This window comes from Zalophus californianus, chromosome 3 (assembly GCF_009762305.2).
Source record: "Zalophus californianus isolate mZalCal1 chromosome 3, mZalCal1.pri.v2, whole genome shotgun sequence".
In the NCBI taxonomy this organism is placed as follows: domain Eukaryota; kingdom Metazoa; phylum Chordata; class Mammalia; order Carnivora; family Otariidae; genus Zalophus; species Zalophus californianus.
The window spans coordinates 65,121,233-65,140,808 of NC_045597.1; the positions used below are offsets into that span (position 1 = coordinate 65,121,233).

General features: G+C 38.6%; 1 pseudogene; it reads right to left on the reverse strand.

Annotated features, from left to right (window-relative positions):
- Positions 1-13,088: 13,088 nt before the first annotated feature.
- On the reverse strand, positions 13,089-14,661 carry LOC113920687 (annotated as a pseudogene).
- Positions 14,662-19,576: the final 4,915 nt, after the last annotated feature.

Below are 19,576 nucleotides of genomic sequence, written 5' to 3' on the forward strand. Positions count from 1 at the left end.
GAAAATTTTTCTAGGTTTGCTCTTTCACTCTCTGCCACATTAACCTGCCTGTAGTCACAGGGGGACAGAAAAACCACAGCGTCAGCCCAAAACCACAGAGGAAACAGTCCTCTGGAGGCTCCTGGGTGGCTCAGTTATTAAGCATCTGACTTCAGCTCAGGTCATGATCTCAGGGTTCTGGGATCCAGCCCCATTTCAGGCTCCCTGCGCAGCGGGGAGTCTGCTTCCCTCTCCTTCTGCCCCACCCCCGCTTGTGCATGCTCTCTCTCTCAAATAAATAAATAAATCTTAAAAAAAATAGTCCTCTGAATCAAGAAAAGAAAAGTAGGTAACAGTTGCAAGTGAACTAAAAGCTCCTCCTCTGCCTCGCCCCTGTAAGGAATAGCGATGGAAGTCAAAAAAGAAAAACCCTCTATAGAAAGCAGTATAATAACAATCATAAAAAAAGAGGGTAGGAGGAAACTTTTGGAGGTGATGGATATGTTTATGGCATAGATTGTGCTAATGATTTCTTTTATTTTTTTAAGATTTTATTTATTTATTTGACAGAGAGAGACACAGCTAGAGAGGGAACACAAGCAGGAGGAGTAGAAGAGGGAGAAGCAGGCTTCCCGCGGAGCAGTGAGCCCTATGCGCCGCTCGATCCCAGGACCCTGAGATCATGACCTGAGCCCAAGGCAGATATTTAACGACTGAGCCACCCAGGCGCCCCTTGGTAATGGTTTCTTTTTTTTTTTAATATATTTTTTATTTATTTATTTATTTTTTAAAGATTTTTATTTATTTGTCAGAGAGAGAGAGAGAGAGCACAAGCAGGCGGAGCAGTAGAGGGAGAGGGAGAAGCAGGCTCCTCACTGAGCAAGGAGCCCGATGTGGGACTCGATCCCAGGACCACGGGATCATGACCTGAGCCGAAGGCAGACGCTTAACGACTGAGCCACCCAGGCATTACTTGGTAATGGTTTCTTGAACATATACTTATTTCCAAACTCATGTTGTATATATTAAATGTGTACATCTTTTTACATAGCAATCATACCTCAATAAGGTAATTTTTAAAAAGAAGAACAAGAAAAGAAAGGAGAAAGCAATAATGCAGGCCATCTGAAGAAATAAATCAGGCTACCCACAAAGAGAAAAGAATCAGCTTGACATCAGACTGTTCACCAGCTACATTACAGAGATAATGATATGGAATTGTTTCTTCAAAATGTTTAAAGAAAATAATTTTAATCCTAAAATTGTATATTTAGTCAAACTATCATTTAAATGTAAGATTGAAATGAAGATATTCTCATACATACAAGGCCTCAAGGGCGCCTGGATGGCTCAGTCAGTTAGGTGTCTGCCTTTGGTTCAGGTCATGATTCCAGAGCTCTGGGATTGAGTCCCACATCAGGCTCCCTACTCAGCAAGGTGTCTGCTTCTCCCTCTACCCTTCCCCATGCTTGTGATCTCTCTCTCTCTCTCTCACTCTTTCTCTCTCTCAAGTAAATAAATAGAAACCTTTAAACAAACAAAAAAATACATATAAAGCCTTAAGACATTTTTTTACACAAGGCCTTTTGGAAGCTCTCTTAGAAGAAGTATTCCAAAAAGAAGGGAAATAAATCATGAAGGATGAGGTACTATAAGATATCCGGAAAATAGGTGAATAAATAATTTAATAAAGTTTAGAGTTTTTTAAGAGAAAAAAACTTATAAATGTATACTTAAAACAATACAGAACCAAAATTCTGGGTACCATCACCACAGAAGTGGAGTGGGAAAAGGTATGGAGAACAAGAGAAGATGTTAGTATGCTGAAGGACAATATATTAAGGGAAGAGAGCTACATGGATATTGATAACTTCAAGTCCTTGAAAAGGAAAAGGAAAAATAAGGTTGATCTTAATATATTAGGCATAATCACTAGAAAAATAAAAATAAAATGGAGGATTTCAAATCAGCAAAAGAAGATTAAATCTATCCAATGGAACAAAGGAAGGAGAAAAGAAGAAATCTACTAATAATTCAAATGGAAAAAAAACAGTAATATGGCAGAAAGATGTTCTAATAGAATAAAAATATAAATGTAAATAAGGTTAACCTCACAAACCAAAACAAAGATTACCAGACTATATTTTATTATATATTTATCAATATGTTGTCATCAGATATCTTTTTTTTTAATTTAAATTCAATTTAGTTAACATATAGTGTATTATTAGTTTCAAGGATAGAATTTAGTGATTCATCAATTGTATATAACACCCAGTGCTCATTACATCAAGTGCCCTCCTTAATGCCCATCACCCAGTTACCCCATCCCCCCACACACCTCCCCTCCAGAAACCCTCAGTTTGTTTCCTATAGTTAAGAGTCTTTTATAGTTTGCCTCCCTCTGTTTATTTTTCCTTCCCTTCCCCTATGCTCATCTGTTTTGCTTCTTAAATTCCACACATGAGTGAATTCATATGGTATTTGTCTCTCTCTGACTGACTTATTTCACTTAGCATAATACCCTCTAGTTCTATCCACATCATTGTAAATGGCAAGATTTCATTCTTTTTGATGGCTGAGTAATATTCCAAACAGTACAGATGAATGGATACAGAAAATACATATATACATTTAATTGGATATTATGCAGCCTAAAATAGGAGATCTTGTCATGTGCTAAACATGGATGAACCTTAAAGATATTACACTCACTATACTACCTAAAACAAAAGGAAAAATACATACAGTTCCACTCACATAAAGTATCTAAAGTACCATAGAAACATAAAGTAGAAGAGTGGCTGCCAAGGGCTAGGGAGATGGAATATGGGGAATTAGAGTTTAATGGACATAAAGTTTTAGTTTTGCAAGATAAAAAAGTTCTGCACAGGCAGCAACCTCTTCGACCTCAGCCGCAGCAACTTCTTCCTAGAAACATCGCCAAAGGCAAGGGAAGCAAGGGCAAAAATGAACTACTGGAATTGCATCAAGATAAAAAGCTTTTGCACAGCAAAGGAAACAGTCAACAAAACCAAAAGACAACTGACAGAATGGGAGAAGATATTTGCAAATGATGTATCAGATAAAGGGCTAGTATCCAAAATCCATAAAGAACTTATCAAACTCAACACCCAAAGAACAAATAACCCAATCAAGAAATGGGCAGAAGACATGAACAGATATTTCTGCAAAGAAGACATACAAATGGCCAACAGACACATGAAAAACTGCTCAACATCACTCGGCATCAGGGAAATACAAATCAAGACCACAATGAGATACCACTTCACACCAGTCAGAATGGCTAAAACTAACAAGTCAGGAAACGACAGATGTTGGGGAGGATGCGGAGAAAGGGGAACCCTCCTACACTGTTGGTGGGAACACAAGCTGGTGCAGCCACTCTGGAAAACAGTATGTAGGTTCCTCAAAAAGTTGAAAATAGGGGCACCTTGGTGACTCAGTGACTGGGTGTCTGCCTTCAGCTCAGGTCACGATCCCAGGATCCCGGGATTGAGCCCCGCATCGGGCTCCCTGTTCCGTGGTAGGCCTGCTTCTCCCTCTCCCACTCCCCCTATTTGTGTGTTCTCTCTCGCTGTCTCTCTCTGTCAAATAAATAAATAAAATCTTTTTTAAAAAAAAGTTGAAAATAGAGCTACCCTATGACCCAGCAATTGCACTACTGGGTATTTATCCCAAAAATACAAATGTAGTGATCCGAGGGGCATGTGCACCCCAATGTTTATAGCAGCAATGTCTACAATAGCCAAACTATGCAAAGAGCCTAGATGTCCATTGACAGATGAATGGATAAAGAAGATGTGGTATATATATATATATGGAATATTATGTAGCCATCAAAAAATGAAATCTTGCCATTTGCAAAGAGTCGATGGAACTAGAGGGTATTATGCTAAGCAAAATAAGTCAAATCAGAGAAAGACAATTATCATATGATCTCACTGATATGTGGAATTTGAGAAACAAGGCAGAGGATTATAGGGGAAGGGAGGGAAAAATGAAACAAGATGAAACCAGAGAGGGAGACAAAGCATAAGAGACTCTTAATCTCAGGAAACAAACTGAGGGATGCTGGAGTGGGGGGGATGGGAGGGACACGGTGGCCGGGTGGGGGGCATTAGGGAGGGTATGTGCTATGGTGAGTGCTATGAATTGTGTAAGACTGATGAATCACAGGGGCACCTGGGTGGCTCAGTCGGTTAAGCATCTGCCTTCGGCTCAGGTCATGATCCCAGGGTCCTGGGATCAAGTTCTGCATCGGGCTCCCTGCTCAGCGGGAAGCCTGCTTCTCCCCCTCCCTCTGACTGCCACTCCGCCTACTTGTGCTCTCTCTCTATCTCTCTGTCAAATAAATAAATAAAATCTTAAAAAAAAAAGACTGATGAATCACAGACCTGTACCCCTGAAACAAATAATACATGTAAAAAAAAAAAAGATGAAAAAGTTCTGGAGATCTGTTGTAGAGCAACATGAATATATTTACCACTCTTGAACCGTACACTTAAAAATGTTTAAGATGGTAAGTTTAATGTTATTGATTATAACTATCACCAACTAGACCCCAAGACCTAATCTTTACTGCCTACCTCCTACATGTACTTACTGACCTTTGTCCCACATTTTTCCTTAAGCCCTTCTTTCCAGTTATCTCTTAACCCAGGCAAATGGAAATGAAACCACCCCTGGAGTGATAGCCACTGCCTTGACAAGACCTCCAGCCAGCCCAGACCACCCCAGCATCCACCCTTGCTGGAGAATTATGGCTTTGGAAATTATTCCTTGTGATCTTCTTATTTATTTGTTGCAAATAAAGTTTTCTTCGTGCAATAACTCAACCTGATCCAGTTTCTGACTCACCAAGGAGCGAACTCACATTGGATCAGTTACATAACCACAATTAAAAATAAAACAGACTAATTTTTAAAAGCTCCATGGAACTAATTAGAGCAAAATTAAAGATTTCAGTTCAATGAAAATCAACTTAAAGTTACCAGAGCAAAGAAGATGTTTATAATTTCTAAAAACCTCAAAGGATTAATATTTAAAACATACAAAGAACTCTTGCAAAGTGAAAAGAAAAAGACAGGAAGAAACAAGGATATGCATAAACAATTGCAGAATATGAAGCCCTAATGCCATTAACCCAAGTGTTCATGAGGTGATGTTCTAAATTATTAGTACTTATTAGTAATCAAAGATGTGTGACTCACCAATTAGATACCACTTTATACTATCAGAATGGCTAAAATTAGAAAATATGGGGATGCCTGGGTGGCTCAGTTGGTTAAAGCATCCATCCAACTCTTATTTTTGGCTCAAGTCATGATCTCAGAGTCATGGGACCGAGCCCCACATAGGGCTCCATGCTCAGTGCAGAGTCTGCTTGTCCCTCTCCCTGCTCATGCACTTTCTCTCCCTCGAATGAATGAGTGAGTGAATGAATGAATGAATGAATAAATAAATAAATAAATAAATAAATAAATAAAATCTTTAGAAAAAAAAAGAAAGCTTTGATGGAACCAACTGAGAATAAAAGGAAACAAAAACTCTTATATTCTACAACCATTCTTGAGAGTAACCTGGCAGAAAATATTAAAATATCTTAATGGAATTATATAGGCATAAACTCTAAATCCAGCAACCTTATTTTGTGATATATATCTAAAAAACAAAAACAGGGGCGCCTGGGTGGCTCAGTCGTAAGCGCCTGCCTTCAGCTCAGGTCATGATCCCAGGGTCCTGGGATCGAGCCCCGCGTCAGGCTCCCTTCTACACAGGAAGCCTGCTTCTCCCTTTCCCACTCCCCCTGCTTGTGTTCCCTGTCTTGCTGTCACTCTCTCTGTGTCAAATAAATAAAATCTTAAAAAAAAAAACAAAAACAAAAACAAAAAAACCCTCTTAATCAGCTCAGTAAAGGAGCACAGACAGGGTGTTCATCAAATCACTGTTCTAACACTTTCTATAAACAGATAAGTGTTCTAACACTTTATATAAACAGATAAGTGTGGTAAATATATACAATGAGATAATATGCAGAGATCAGAAACAATAAAATACATATACATACAACAATGTGAATAGACCTTTAAAACAATGTTGAGTGAAGAAAAAGTAGAATAAGACTTAAACCCCAATGCCATTTAAGAAAAATTACATACATATGACACTACACATTTTGTAAGAAGCTTAAAAACATAAAATATGGACTAGGATTGAAGACTTTAGATGAAGAGAATGTAAGGAAAGAAACTGGAAAATAAGAAATGGTAAGTATAAAACAAAATAGAATAAGGGAAGGGGAAAGTAAATAAAGGTGTGTAAAATTATAACAAAATCAAAGTTTAAGTGGCTTGCATTAATCAATAGTAATAATGAGCTGAGATCCTGAGGAAAATTATTTCTTTAAAAAAGAAAGGGTAAGAGAGACACTTAGGCCACCTTAAGTAAAACTGAGCTTATTGTAAGGATATATAAGGTCTAGAACTACAACTGTTAACTGATAAGCAGTCAGGAACTAATAAATCTTCAGGAACCAATTATTTTGTCTCTCAGGTTCTCTCTCCTCTGGCTTTCAATTTTCTGAGTTATCTCCTGCTACACTACTGGCTTATCCATTCCTTCATTTTGTATTACGTTTACTACTTCATGGTTTCAGCTTTTTTTCATCCTCGCTTTAGTTTTGACATGATAGATCATTGTGTAAACTCTGTATCTCTTTTTTCCACGTGTATCTGACTCTACTTCTTAGCTTCTCCACATGCATCCTTCCCACTACTACCTCCTGTCCTCACATTTCCTACGTCAAATACAGCCATACCCCATTTAACACTAGAGACAATATTCCTGAAAATGAGAACACTGAATCAACACTGCACAGGGTCATCAAAGCTTTGTCTCTGCGAGGATTCATTCTTAACTACAAACAACATATCATGAGATGTTTATTGGTAGACATTTACATGCTCTTTGATCTGAGGTATTATTCTAATGGTAGCTTTAGGATAGGGAGTGTTGCAGGCACTGGGAGCCACACAATAAAAATGGCTGCCTAAAACTTGTACTTTCAGTAGGGCCCATGATTGAGGCAATTTCCTGGAAATGCATTGAATTTATATATTAATTTGGAAAAAGTTGATATGTTTACTCTTAAGTCTGTATGTGTGGATAGACAAATGACAGGATAAATAGACGAGAGATAGATAAATAGGTAGGTAGGTAGATAGATAGATAGATAGATAGATATAGACCGACAAGCATATATCTTCATTTATTTAGATATTTTCTATGTATTTCCATCAAGTTCTAAGATTTTTCTCTTTTAATTCTTTATTAGGTTAATTCCTATATTATACAGCATTATTGTTTTCCTTTTGCAAATGACTTATTATAGCCTATTGTCTTATTTTGTTGGTTTTTACTAGTATAGAAAGAGAATATTGATTTCTGTAAGTTGAAGAGAATTCTTATTTCTGAGTAAATTCTTATTCTGTTATCCTGGAAATCTCTTTTAAGAAATATTCTCCATCTCTGTTTTGTTTTGTTCTTTTCCATTTTTATTATAGTCTTTATGCTGGTTCTTTTGTATATTTTCATTCAACTTTAAATGTGGTCAGCCATTTAGCAAAAAAAAAAAAAAAAAAAAAATTGGCTGTGAGGTTTTGATTTGGGTTTTTAACTAACCGAATGTTATTTCTGGAGCCCTAAAGTTTTTGATGTTAAAAGGCTGATGTGACTCACAGGACTGTTAAGTCCCAACTCCGGGTGTTGTGATCCTTGTTTCCTAGACTCCCCCTCCTCACTCCCTCCACCTCCGGCTCTTTCCTCATTTGACTTCTGGCGGTCTCCGTGGACTAGAAAACAAACAGTAGATAACTGAAATGTCATGTCATTGAACCTCCCGGCAAAATGGTTGCCTAAAAAAATACAGTCTCCCTCCTACCATCAATTCTGACAACTAGAAGTGTTGAGTTAATGTGTTTTAATTCAAACAGCATGTATCTTTTTTAACATAGTATTCTGATTTTACATCAGAAGCATAGTATTGTCTAAGGACAACTATAATGCAAGGAAATCTTAAACTGGTCTCGTTAGGTTTATTGTTAGCAATACTGGTATAATTTGAAACTACTCCATGTATGATAAAGCAAATAGTAAATATATTAAGGTTTCAGGAATGGTCTTATTTAGGATTCTCCCAGAAGCAGGCCCTGACATAGGAATTCGAATGGCAGTAGTTTAGTTGGAAAGCAGAAGCAACACTGGTAAAGAATGAAAAATTAATATTGGGAAAGGAAAGCACCTCATAAATGCACTATTATGACACCAAGTTACCACATTGAACAGTTAAAACTTAATCCCACAAGAAAATTCTGAGAATGCGTGCAAAAAAATACACCTCAGAATTGTCCAGCTCTAGGAAAGAGGGAGGGGAGCTCAAGTTTTCATATGCCTACTTATGAGAGTCACTAATTGAGGGCTACCCTCCAGAAATTGTTCATTCATTGGCATTTCTAGTCTGTCACGTGTACAGGCAGCTCTCCACAGTTGCAGAAAAAAGGAGTCTTAGTCATAGATTCAGATATTAGCAGTTATAAATGAGCAGGATTTCCCAGAGATATGGATGGGGAACAGACTCTACTATAGCCCATCCCTTGCACTAATCAGATGTACTCTATCCTCATGTTAATTTCACTTTGTCTAGTTACTGTTCCTTCTAAGTGGTACCCAGCCACAATTCTGATTTAAAAAGAAGAAAAAAAAAACACCTTATAGCTTAATATCGGTATAAGCTACTGTTTTGGCTGGCTATTGCAGTTGGCCCCAAGGCCACAACCAGTATTCATCATCTCTCTTTTCTAAAACACATTCTAGATTCTTCTCACTCTTGAATAGCATTTCTGCTCTTCCAAGTTAGCTGCTCAGTGGGGTAACCCATACTTTCACACCTGAGAAATCTACACCTCTGGCTACCTAACTTTATCAGGATACTGCTCCTGTAATTTCCTATTTATAGTAATCACTGGGTTTGAAGGCAAATCCAAGTAATCTCCTAGTTCCAGACATGCTTCTCACTGTTCCCATTATGTAGCAGCAATCCTACCTCCTCATAATAATCAAGGTCAGTCACTCCTGTCAACATACTAACCCTTCTTTTCCTTCTAGTCTATTCATATGAGGAGCCCAAAATGACTACGCAGGTGCTCTAACTTGAAGATTAGTGGAATGTTACTTTGGTCCTGGGAACCCAGACCTCAAATCCTACAAATCTTAAAGTTGCAGGAATAGAAAGCATACTCTCTCTGCCAAGTGGGTCACTTGGAGTAGTGATATAAGGGCAGCTTCTGCTTCCATGCCTTGGATCCATGTATTCAATCTAAGGGAGATATATAATAGTATGTACTGGTTCAAGGAATGTATCTTTAAAGATAGCATCCAACAACTACAAGAAGTTGCCTTTGCTTTACCTTTAAGTGGCCTTTTCAATATTCAGATTAGGAGCTTCTGGGAGATAGAGACTAGGAGCAGTAGATCCCACACATATGTACTTACTCTTTACCATAAATCAGTCCTTTTGTTAAAAAAATATATATCACATACTATAACTATAAGTCAGATACTTTGACCCCTCAGACGATGGTGCTGATTAAGGCACTGGGGCAGAGAAAGTACACTAATAACTGGAATATGCATCAATCCAGTAAGGATAAATGGCTGCCTCCTCTAGCTTTGGTGTCTTCAAAGTATAGGACCCTACCAACAGCTCAGCATCAGTTTCTGCTGCTGACACTTTGAACCTTCCACAATGGTGATAGCCAGATTAGCCTTAGTAAGAGAGAGCCTTTGCTGTTGGGCCCATGTGTCACCTGCATTCTCACCACAAGACTACTCCATTCCTGGGCCCATTATGCACGTGCTGGAATGACCAAGAAGAGAGGCTCACTAACTTCTCCTGGAAAAATCATCATTTTCTTCTACTCAGTGTCTTCTCTGATGGTAAGTACTGCTGTGAGATAAAAATCCACATACTTTGTGCCCATCCCTAATCATCAATCCACATTCCTCTTTCCCAAATCTCTTTTTAACTGATCTTCCAATCTCACTCCTCCCAGATCCCTAACCACCCAGCCTTTCAAGTACTGTGCATTTTCCTCACTGTTAGGAAATGGAAAGTATCATAGCTTTGCTACCTTGGTAGGGATGTCTTGTCATACCCAGACCACAAAATTTCTAAAACTTTCACCAATGTGGCAGGCCCTTAAATTTTTGTAAAATTTTTCTCCCCCACTATGGCATGTGTCTTACCAAGGCATCTAGATTACTTATGGCCTCTCTGATTAACATGATGTCATAAAAATGGTAGACCAACATGAGTTTTCTGCAAAATGTTCAGATAATCAAGTTGCCTTTACCCTATGTTGTTACTGAGAGTAGGAGAGCTAATATAACTTTGAACAGGTTCATGAATGCATACTTTTATCTCTTTCAAATTAATGTGACCTACCTTTGACCCATTTTTCCAGCAGAGAATGAAAAGAACATATTCTCCAGATCATTTGCTACACACCAAAGGTAAGAGACTGTGTTGATCTGTTCTGGTGAAGATACAGATCCAGCACACAGCTGGAATTGAGTATGTTACTTGGTTAAGTTTTCAGAGGTCTATGTCATCTGCTCTGATCCATCTGTTGATTTTCTTCCAGAAACAAGACTAGTGATGATGTTCATTTGAAACATATTTTGAAGGTGTTTTTTTTTTTTTTTTTTTATCTCTGACATTCTATCTGGGATTCTGTATTTCTCCCGATTTTCTGTCTTGGTTGGGAAGAAGGTGAAGAAAGTTCAAGGGCTTCCACTTGGCCTTTCCTACCATGGCTGCTCTCATTCTACAGATCAGGTAACCAATGCAAGGGTTCTAGAAGCTACTAAATAGGTTCATCATGAGTATGAATCGAAGGACTAGGAAATGGCCACAGAAGACTTTGTACTCACTAAGAGGTGGACTCAGGCCAGGACTCCATTTATGACTTCATTTATGAGTCTGCATTAGTTTGCTAGAGCTCTCATAACAAAGTACCACAAACTGGGTGGCTTCAACTACACAAATGTATTGTCTCATCATTCTGGAGGCTAGAAATTCATGATCAAGGTGTTGGCAGGTTTGGTTCCTTCTGAGGGCTATGAAGAAAAGATCTGTTTCAAACCTCTCTCCTTGGCTTTCAGCCATCGTCTTCTCCCTGCCTGACTCTGCATCCAAAATGCCCTTTTTATAAAGACACTGGTCATACTTCAACTTAATAACCTCTCACCAAATAAGGTCACATTCTGTCATACCACTTCCTAAATTTGAATCAGCTTCTAGCATCATATCCTTTCTGCTTTCCATTAGCATCAGTTTCTCTGAGATAGTTTCATCTTTTTTGTCATGACCACTTTTGCCTTCACTAAGTTCCTCTGCACAAATGGAATCTCTCTTTTTAATTAAGTGTTTTATTTTAATTCCAGTCTCGTTAACGTATAGTGTTATATTTGTTTCAGGTGTACAATATAAAGTGGCTCAACAATTCTATACAGTACTCAGGGCTCATCATGACAAGTCTGGAATCTCTTAAACAACAGCAGTGTCAATATTCCCATAGTCAGCTATTTCTTCTATAACCCCACTAACATTCAATTAGAATTTCACTTCTTGCATTATCACTTTAGTTTCTTTCCTGTACTTTGTAGTGGCCAATTCCCTCTTTCAATTATCCATTTTTACAAAATGTTACATGGCTTTCTCACTGGGCGATAAAGAGACAACACAACTATACATTTGCCATCTGTGTGTAAATTGAGTAACAGATGTTCAGTGACCAATTACCTACAGATTTTGAAAAAAAATGACACAGTCCTTGATCATGACGTGCATCTGTTATTTATGAAGTGCTCTGTGCATTGAAGAGCTACCATAAAAGTGTGTGCTTTATGCAATTATTCACAGTTAATATATCTTGATAACTGAAATTTGAACTGTGTGGTTGGAGCACTAGTATTTAGCAGAACTATGGTAACTGAAATTCATGCATATCAGAACCATGTAAAACAAGGACTGTAAATCCATCCTAACACGCCCACCTCTCTAAGTCTCTTGACTCCTCCTTCAGTACTTTGCCAAAGCAGTTCCAGAATCTCTGTTATCCAAATAGAAGATTATAACTGATTCCTGGTGTCCTTGACAGGATGCTAAATCCTGAGCCATGTGAGAACATTCATCAGTAAACTCTCCTTTATCCAGACATATTTTTTTAATTCCTGGTGCAGCATTCTCAAGACTGATTTCTAGGCACATTTTCCTGATAATATATTTTTAGCCAGGTCCTGCAACTCATCTGGTGAATAGTACTTTTCTTCCCAGTCAGAGATAGTACTTCCCCAGTTGGGCCATGCTGAGGTTGAGACTGGTTGTTGGCTTACATACTTTAGGGGCACTCTGAGAAAATCTTGAGGTAAATATACTTGCAAGCATATTATCTTGCAAAACATCTGCTGCCCCAGGTGAAGACTCTGCATGATGTCCAGGCAAGGCAGAATGGGGAGTGGAAGTGACTGCTATCATCTTATAAAAAGAGTTAGTAACTTCTGCAGACCCAGGAGTTCAAGGATATCTTAAAGAGAAATTCAGTAGGCTACTTCTTCAAGTCCATGAATTCATGAAGATCTTAAAGAAGTTCAATATTCTCAAGTCAATCTATTCTAGATATCAGGGTCCCACTCTTTCTGGGTTCCTAATTTTATTTTTTATTTATTTTTTTTTTCTCATTAAACTTTTGTTTTAATGGGTTTCAAAATTCTGTGACAGATTTTTGGTCAAGTTGTTTCCATTAAAAAGTGCTGATTTTAAAACTAATAACTTAAAACTGCCACACAAACACAAAAAACAAATGGCCCACAAAACATTCTCCTTTCCTTCTGAAGGTTTTACAATGCATTGTTATCATTAACCAGTCTTTTACTATTAAACTTAAATGGCCAATTGACACAAACAGTTCTGAGACGGTTCTTCCACCACTGATTAAGACTGGGGTGGCAGGTATTGGGGATAATATTCATTTAGCCTTCTGAGCTTTCTGGGCAGACTTGGTGACCTTGCCAGCTCCAGCTGCCTTCTTGTCCATTGCTTTGATGACACCCACAGCAACCGTCTGACTTGTCACGAACAGCAAAAGGGCCCAGAGGAGGATAGTCAGAGAAGCTCTCAACATACATAGGCTTTCCAGGAACCATATCAACAATGGCAACATCACCAGATTTCAAGAACTTGGGACCATCTTACAGCTTTTTTCCAGAATGACGATCTATCTTCTTCAGCTCAGCAAACTTGCAAGCAATGTGAGCTGTGTGACAATCCAGAACAGGTGCATATCCAGCACTGATTTGGCCTGGATGGTTCAGGATAATCACCTGAGCCATGAAGCCAGCTGCTTCCATTGGTGGGTCATTTTTGCTGTCATCAGCCACACTGCCACGATGAACATCTTTGACAGTTACATTCTTGACACTGAAGCCCACATTGTCCCCAGGAAGAGCCTCACTCAAAGCTTCATGGTGCATTTCAACAGACTTTACTTCAATTGTAACATTGACTGGAGCAAAGGTGACCACCATGCCAGGTTTAAGAACACCAGTCTCCACTTGGCTCACAGGGACAGTATCAATACCACCAATTTTGTAGACGTCCTGGAGAGGCAGACACAAGGGCGTGTCAGTTGGACGAGTTGGTGGCAGAATGCAATCCAGAGCTTCAAGCAGTGTGGTTCCACTGGCATTCCCATCTTTACGGGTAACTTTCCGTCCCTTGAACCAAGGCATGTTAGCACTTGGCTCCAGCATGTTTTCACCATTCCAACCAGAAACTGGCACAAATGCTACTGTGTCATGGTTGTAGCCAATTTTCTTAACGATTTCCTCATATCTCTTCTGGCTGTAGGGTGGCTTAATGGAATCCATTTTGTTAACACCAACAATTAGTTGTTTTACACCCAGTGTGTAAGCCAGAAGGGCATGGGTCTGCCCATTCTTGGAGATACCGGCTTCAAATTCACCAATACCAACAGCCACAATCAGGACAGCACAGTCAGCCTGAGATGTGCCTATAATCATGTTTTTGATAAAGTCTCTGTGTCCTGGGCATCAATGATGGTTGCATAATACTTGCTGGTCCCTAATTTCCACAGGGAGATATCAATGGTGATACCATGTTCACGTTCAGCTTTCAGTTTATCCAAGACCCAGGCATACTTGAAGGAGCCCTTTCCCATCTCAGCGGTCTCCTTCTCCAATTTTTCTTTTTCTTTTTTTAAAGATTTTATTTATTTATTTGACAGAGAGAGACACAGCGAGAGAGGGAACACAAGCAGGGGGAATGGGAGAGGGAGAAGCAGGCTTCCCACGGAGCAGGGAACCCTATGCGGGGCTCGATCCCAGGACCCTGGGATCATGACCTGAGCCGAAGGCAGATGCTTAACGACTGAGCCACCCAGGCACCCCCTTTTCCAATTTTTTGATAGTTCTTTTGACGATCCCACCACACTTGTAGATTAGATGACCAGTAGTGGTAGACCTACTCGAATCTATGTGTCCAATGATGATGATGTTGACGTGAGTCTTTTCCTTTCCCATTTTGGTTTAGGTTGAGTGGTGGTTTTCATGACACCTGTGTTCTGGGGGCAAACCCGCTGCAAAAAAGCTGGGTTCCTGCTTTTAGAAAGAGACTTCCCTGGGGCGCCTGGGTGGCTCAGTCGTTAAGCATCTGCCTTCAGCTCAGGTCATGATCCCAGAGTCCTGGGATCGAGCCCCATGTCGGGCTCCCTGCTCAGCAGGAAGCCTGCTTCTCCCTCTCCCACTCCCCCTTCTTGTGTTCCCTTTCTCACTGTCTCTCTCTCTCTGTCAAATAAATAAATAAAATCTTTTAAAAAAAAGAGAGAGAGAGACTTGCCAGAGCTGTTATTCAGCCTTCTTTGTAATTCTAGTATAGGAGAATCAGAATCCTGGCCCTAATTTTCAATACAGTCTATCCTCTAGCTTTAGAAAATGAAAGCATCCCATACTGTCAAAGAGATTTTCTAACTTTCACACAATACCCATGGTTCATGACTGGCTAGTTTGAGTGTGTGGTTTTCTTTTTTCAGCACATCAAAGCCCATTTAACAGCAAGTGACTATATCCATAGTTCTAAAAATTACCAATACCAACATTTCTCAAATTCCAGAGATACTGCATAAGACAGTGAGTGCATCACTCTGTACCTCATCCCATCCCACGTCCCCACAATAAAAGTTTTAGTGACTGTAATGCTACAACATGCCAGAGTTTAAGTCCACCCTACCTAAAACTAGCAATGGAGTCTTTTATGTAATCTCAATGTCAAGAGATCTAATTCTAGAATCCATCTTGAAGATCTGCCTTCTAGAACAATTTCTGGTATAAATTTCCTTATTTTGGGATTCTCCACCATCCACAAGCAGACCCAAAGAAAATAATCAAATGCAAATATTTATTCAGGAGTTGCAGCAAACAAGGGGTGGGGGAGGATGTGAGACAGGGAAAATAAGACAGTCAGTGAAGGACAATTCTCAAACTAAATATCATAGTGAATAAATGGAGTTTAATCATTTGGGGAATATCTAGAAAATGATTTAAAATACATGCGTCAGAATTATCCTACCTGAAGGCCAAAGAAGCTGAAATATTTACAATACTTATTGCTCTGTCATTAGTTGAAAGCAACTCCTAAGAGTTGGTAATTCCTCAGCATGTCCAACCTGCCATGCTCACAAGGAAAAAGCTTTCTGTAGCATGGAGAGCCCTCATCTAGTATTGGCAGTTGAAGTCAACCAGAAAACACAGTACTGAAAAGGCCTTTAGAATCCAGGCAAGGCAATATAGCATCTGCTATACTAGCCATCCCTGATCCCCAGAACAAAATTGCTTATCTTGAATCTTGGCGCTGAGTAGAATTGAAAGTCTCACCATGAATCAGGATCTATAGAACTCCCTGGATTACCAGATCATCAAAGAAGGAGTACCATTAGGTGGGTGTTATGGCCTGAATTATAATGCCCCCAAATTACAAGGGCCTTTAAAGAGGTGATTAAGTTCGAATAAAGCCATCAATCCAATCTGACCGATGTCCTTATAAGAAGAGGAAATTTGGACACACAAAGAGATACCAGGGGGCACACATGCACAGAGGAAAGACAATGAGAAACACAATGTGAAGGCAGTCATATGCAAGCCACAGAGGGAGGTCTCAAAAGAATCTGAACCTGACAATACCTTGAATTTGGACTTCTAGCCTCAAAAACTATGAGAAAAATGCATTTGTATTGTTTAAACCACCCAATGGGAGTACCTTGTTTTGGCAACCATACCAAACTAATATAGCTTGGATGGTTCAGTGATCCAGTGACATCATCCTCGTGGGAACAGAACCACAGGCAAAGGATCCTTCCATCAGGTCAACTCCATCCTGGATCAAGCAATTCCTCTATAAGTTCAATGCAGAACTTTTCCTGGTGCTCCCTACTCTCAGAAACAACAGAACTTGTAAGTTTTACTATGCCTTCATTTGATAACATAGAGGCCCATCTTCAGAAATGGAATCTTCAATAGAAATGATACCACGGTAGTCTTGGTCATTTCAGTATGCCTGATTCACTGCTCCTGGGACATAGCTGGTCCAGATTCTCTTCCTCCACTACATCCTTCAGTCAGAGATAAGATGCTGCAGAAGCTGTCAAGGGACAATTCCTGAGAAGAAGACCTCCTGTCCCTTATTCTCCCCTGGAAAGCTAGTATGGAACCTTCCCAAGAATCCTCCCCACCAAGTGATTTCCCTATCCCAGCACACCAACCACTGGCAACAAAAAATGTCTCTCCACCAGCACTGCATTTTTGTCTTTTGTCCTATAAACTGAAAATAGAAGTGAGTTGATCTAACCTTCCAATAAGCCTACTTCTAAAGATCCAGGATCACAGAAAGGTGTTCTGTTGTGACTCATAAATTAATTTTTATTTTCTTCTTTTAGTTTTATCACTATTTGCTAAGTAAATATATAACTGCTTAAATGGAAATCTGATAGAATTATAATTCTTAGGATAGTGATTATTGTAATGTGAATCTTGTAAGTCACTTCCATTTTATTATATTGTAAATAGTGTAATTACAGTAAATTTGCTGATTTTAACAAGTCCAATAAAATAATTCAAACATAGAGCAAGAATTTTTTTGTCCTTCTAAAATAATTTTGAATGCTTTCTTTTTTATTTTCCTGCTCTTAGTCAAGGAAACTATATAATAGTTTAAATAGAAACTTGATAGATTTATAATTCTAAAGGTAGTATTTTATAAACGTACATGTAAAAATATAAATCTCATTAATAAATTGCTTCCATTTTATGAGTTTAATTGGAATCCAATTCCAAATGTCTATCTTTAAGTCTTAATGTTATTTTGATATTTTCTTGGTGCTATTTAACAAGGCTTTCTTATTAATACAGAAATAAATCTTTTAGTTTCAGTGGTATAGTCAAGTAATTGTAAAACTCCAAATAAAAGCTTATCAGAATATAATTTGGGGATATTGTTTTATAACAATAAAAGTTGTTAGTGTTGTTTACTTGAGAGTGACATTATTAGTCAACTGTGTTATTTTCTTCTATTTCTAGATGATGGGAGTATAGTTTTTTGGTTATTATATTAGTTTCCTGCAACTGCTATTACAAATTACCATAAACTAGGTGGCCTAAAACAAGAAATTTATTCTCTTACAGTTCTGAAAGCCAGGAGTCCAAAATCAAAATGTCAGCAGAGCTGCACTCCCTCTAGAGGCTCTAAGGAAGAATCGTTCCTTGCCTCTTGCACCTTCCGATGGTGCCCAGCATCCCTTGGCTGCCTTGGCTTGTGGCCACACTACTCCATTCTCTACCTCTGCCTTCACATTGTCTTGTCCTTTGTGTGTGCCTTCTCCTCTGGGTGTCTCTCTTAAAAAAACTCTTGTCATTGAATTTAGACCCCACTCAGTTATTCCAGGATGATCTCCTCATCTCAAGATCCTTAAATTATTTATACCTACAAAGACCCTTTAAAAAAAAAAAAAGATAACATTCACAGGTTCCAGGACTTAGGACATGGACATAATCTTTTGGAGGCCACCACTCAACTCAGTACAGTATTTTACAAGCCCCCCATAACATGAAGTATAGTAAGAGTTTTACATGAGTAGTCTAGCAAGTTGAGACATTTGAAACTCAAAATCAATTTCTGTGTACGTAGGGCTATATTTACTCTGCTTGTTAGACCAATATGTTTATCTGAAAAAGATGGTAATTACTCTTTTTGGAAAAAAAGAAGAGATTAATATCAGTGAAATGAAAAGATAGTGGAATTGGAAGTCAAAGTACCTTTATTTTTTTTTAATGTCTGTGTGTATTAAGGATTAAAAAGATACACACTAAGTGTAAATAGTAGTAATGGGAGGAGAATGGGGAGAGGATGAAGAAGAAATTTTATAATCTTTCTTTGCATATATTTGCATTAAAATGCAGACACTATCGCACATGTCTGGTGCCCAGCTTTTTTGGCTGCCACCAAGAGGAAACATCCCTTGACACCTTGGTTCTAGTGGCCAGCAGAGCTTGTGCTCATGTGTATGAAGGGATGGTAGCAAACAAAAAACAGTTCTTGGCTGGCTATCATGTCAGAGCTCAGCGCAGAGGGAGCAGACAGAAATAACCATCTTCCAGTCCTCCCTGAAACAGGTATATTTGCACTTTAAAAGCTACTTCCTGAGAGTCTAGCTTCCAATCAGCTGCATCTAAGTGCTGATTGAGATATTCCCCTTTGGAACAATTGGCACACCCTCAACTACTGGGAGCCACTAAGAACAAAGTAGGCTACTTAGATAATCACAAAGATTTGAGAGACAACTACAAGGTAGGGCAAGGTTAAATGATAAGATTCATCCCCTACATGAGGCCACCCCTTCAAAAATGGGAGAGGTGGCTGTTTTATCTAATGCATAAAAGACAACACACACAGGCAAGAAAAATGAAAAAACAGAGGAATATGTTCCAAACAAAATATCAAGAAGAAAACAGCATTTGAGATGACTCAAATTACTAAAATCAAGAACAAAATTGGATGGAAGTCCTAACAAGAGCAATTAGGCAAGGAAAAAAAAAGTAAGGCATTCAAATCAGAAAGGAATTAGTAAAAATGTCACTATTTGCATATGACATGATAATATAATGAAAACTCTAAAGACTCAACCAAAAAATTGTTAAAACTAACAATCGAATTCAGTGAAGTTTCAGGATACAAAATCAACATACAAAAATCAGTTGTGTTTCTATATACTAATAACTATCAGAAGGACAAATTAAGAAAACAATCCCACTTACCACTGCATCAAAAAAGAATAAAATATCTAGGAATAAATTTAACCAAGGAGGTGAAAGACCTATACACTGAAAACTATAACATATTACTGAAAAAATTTGAAGACACATATGGGTCTATACCAAAATAAAAAGC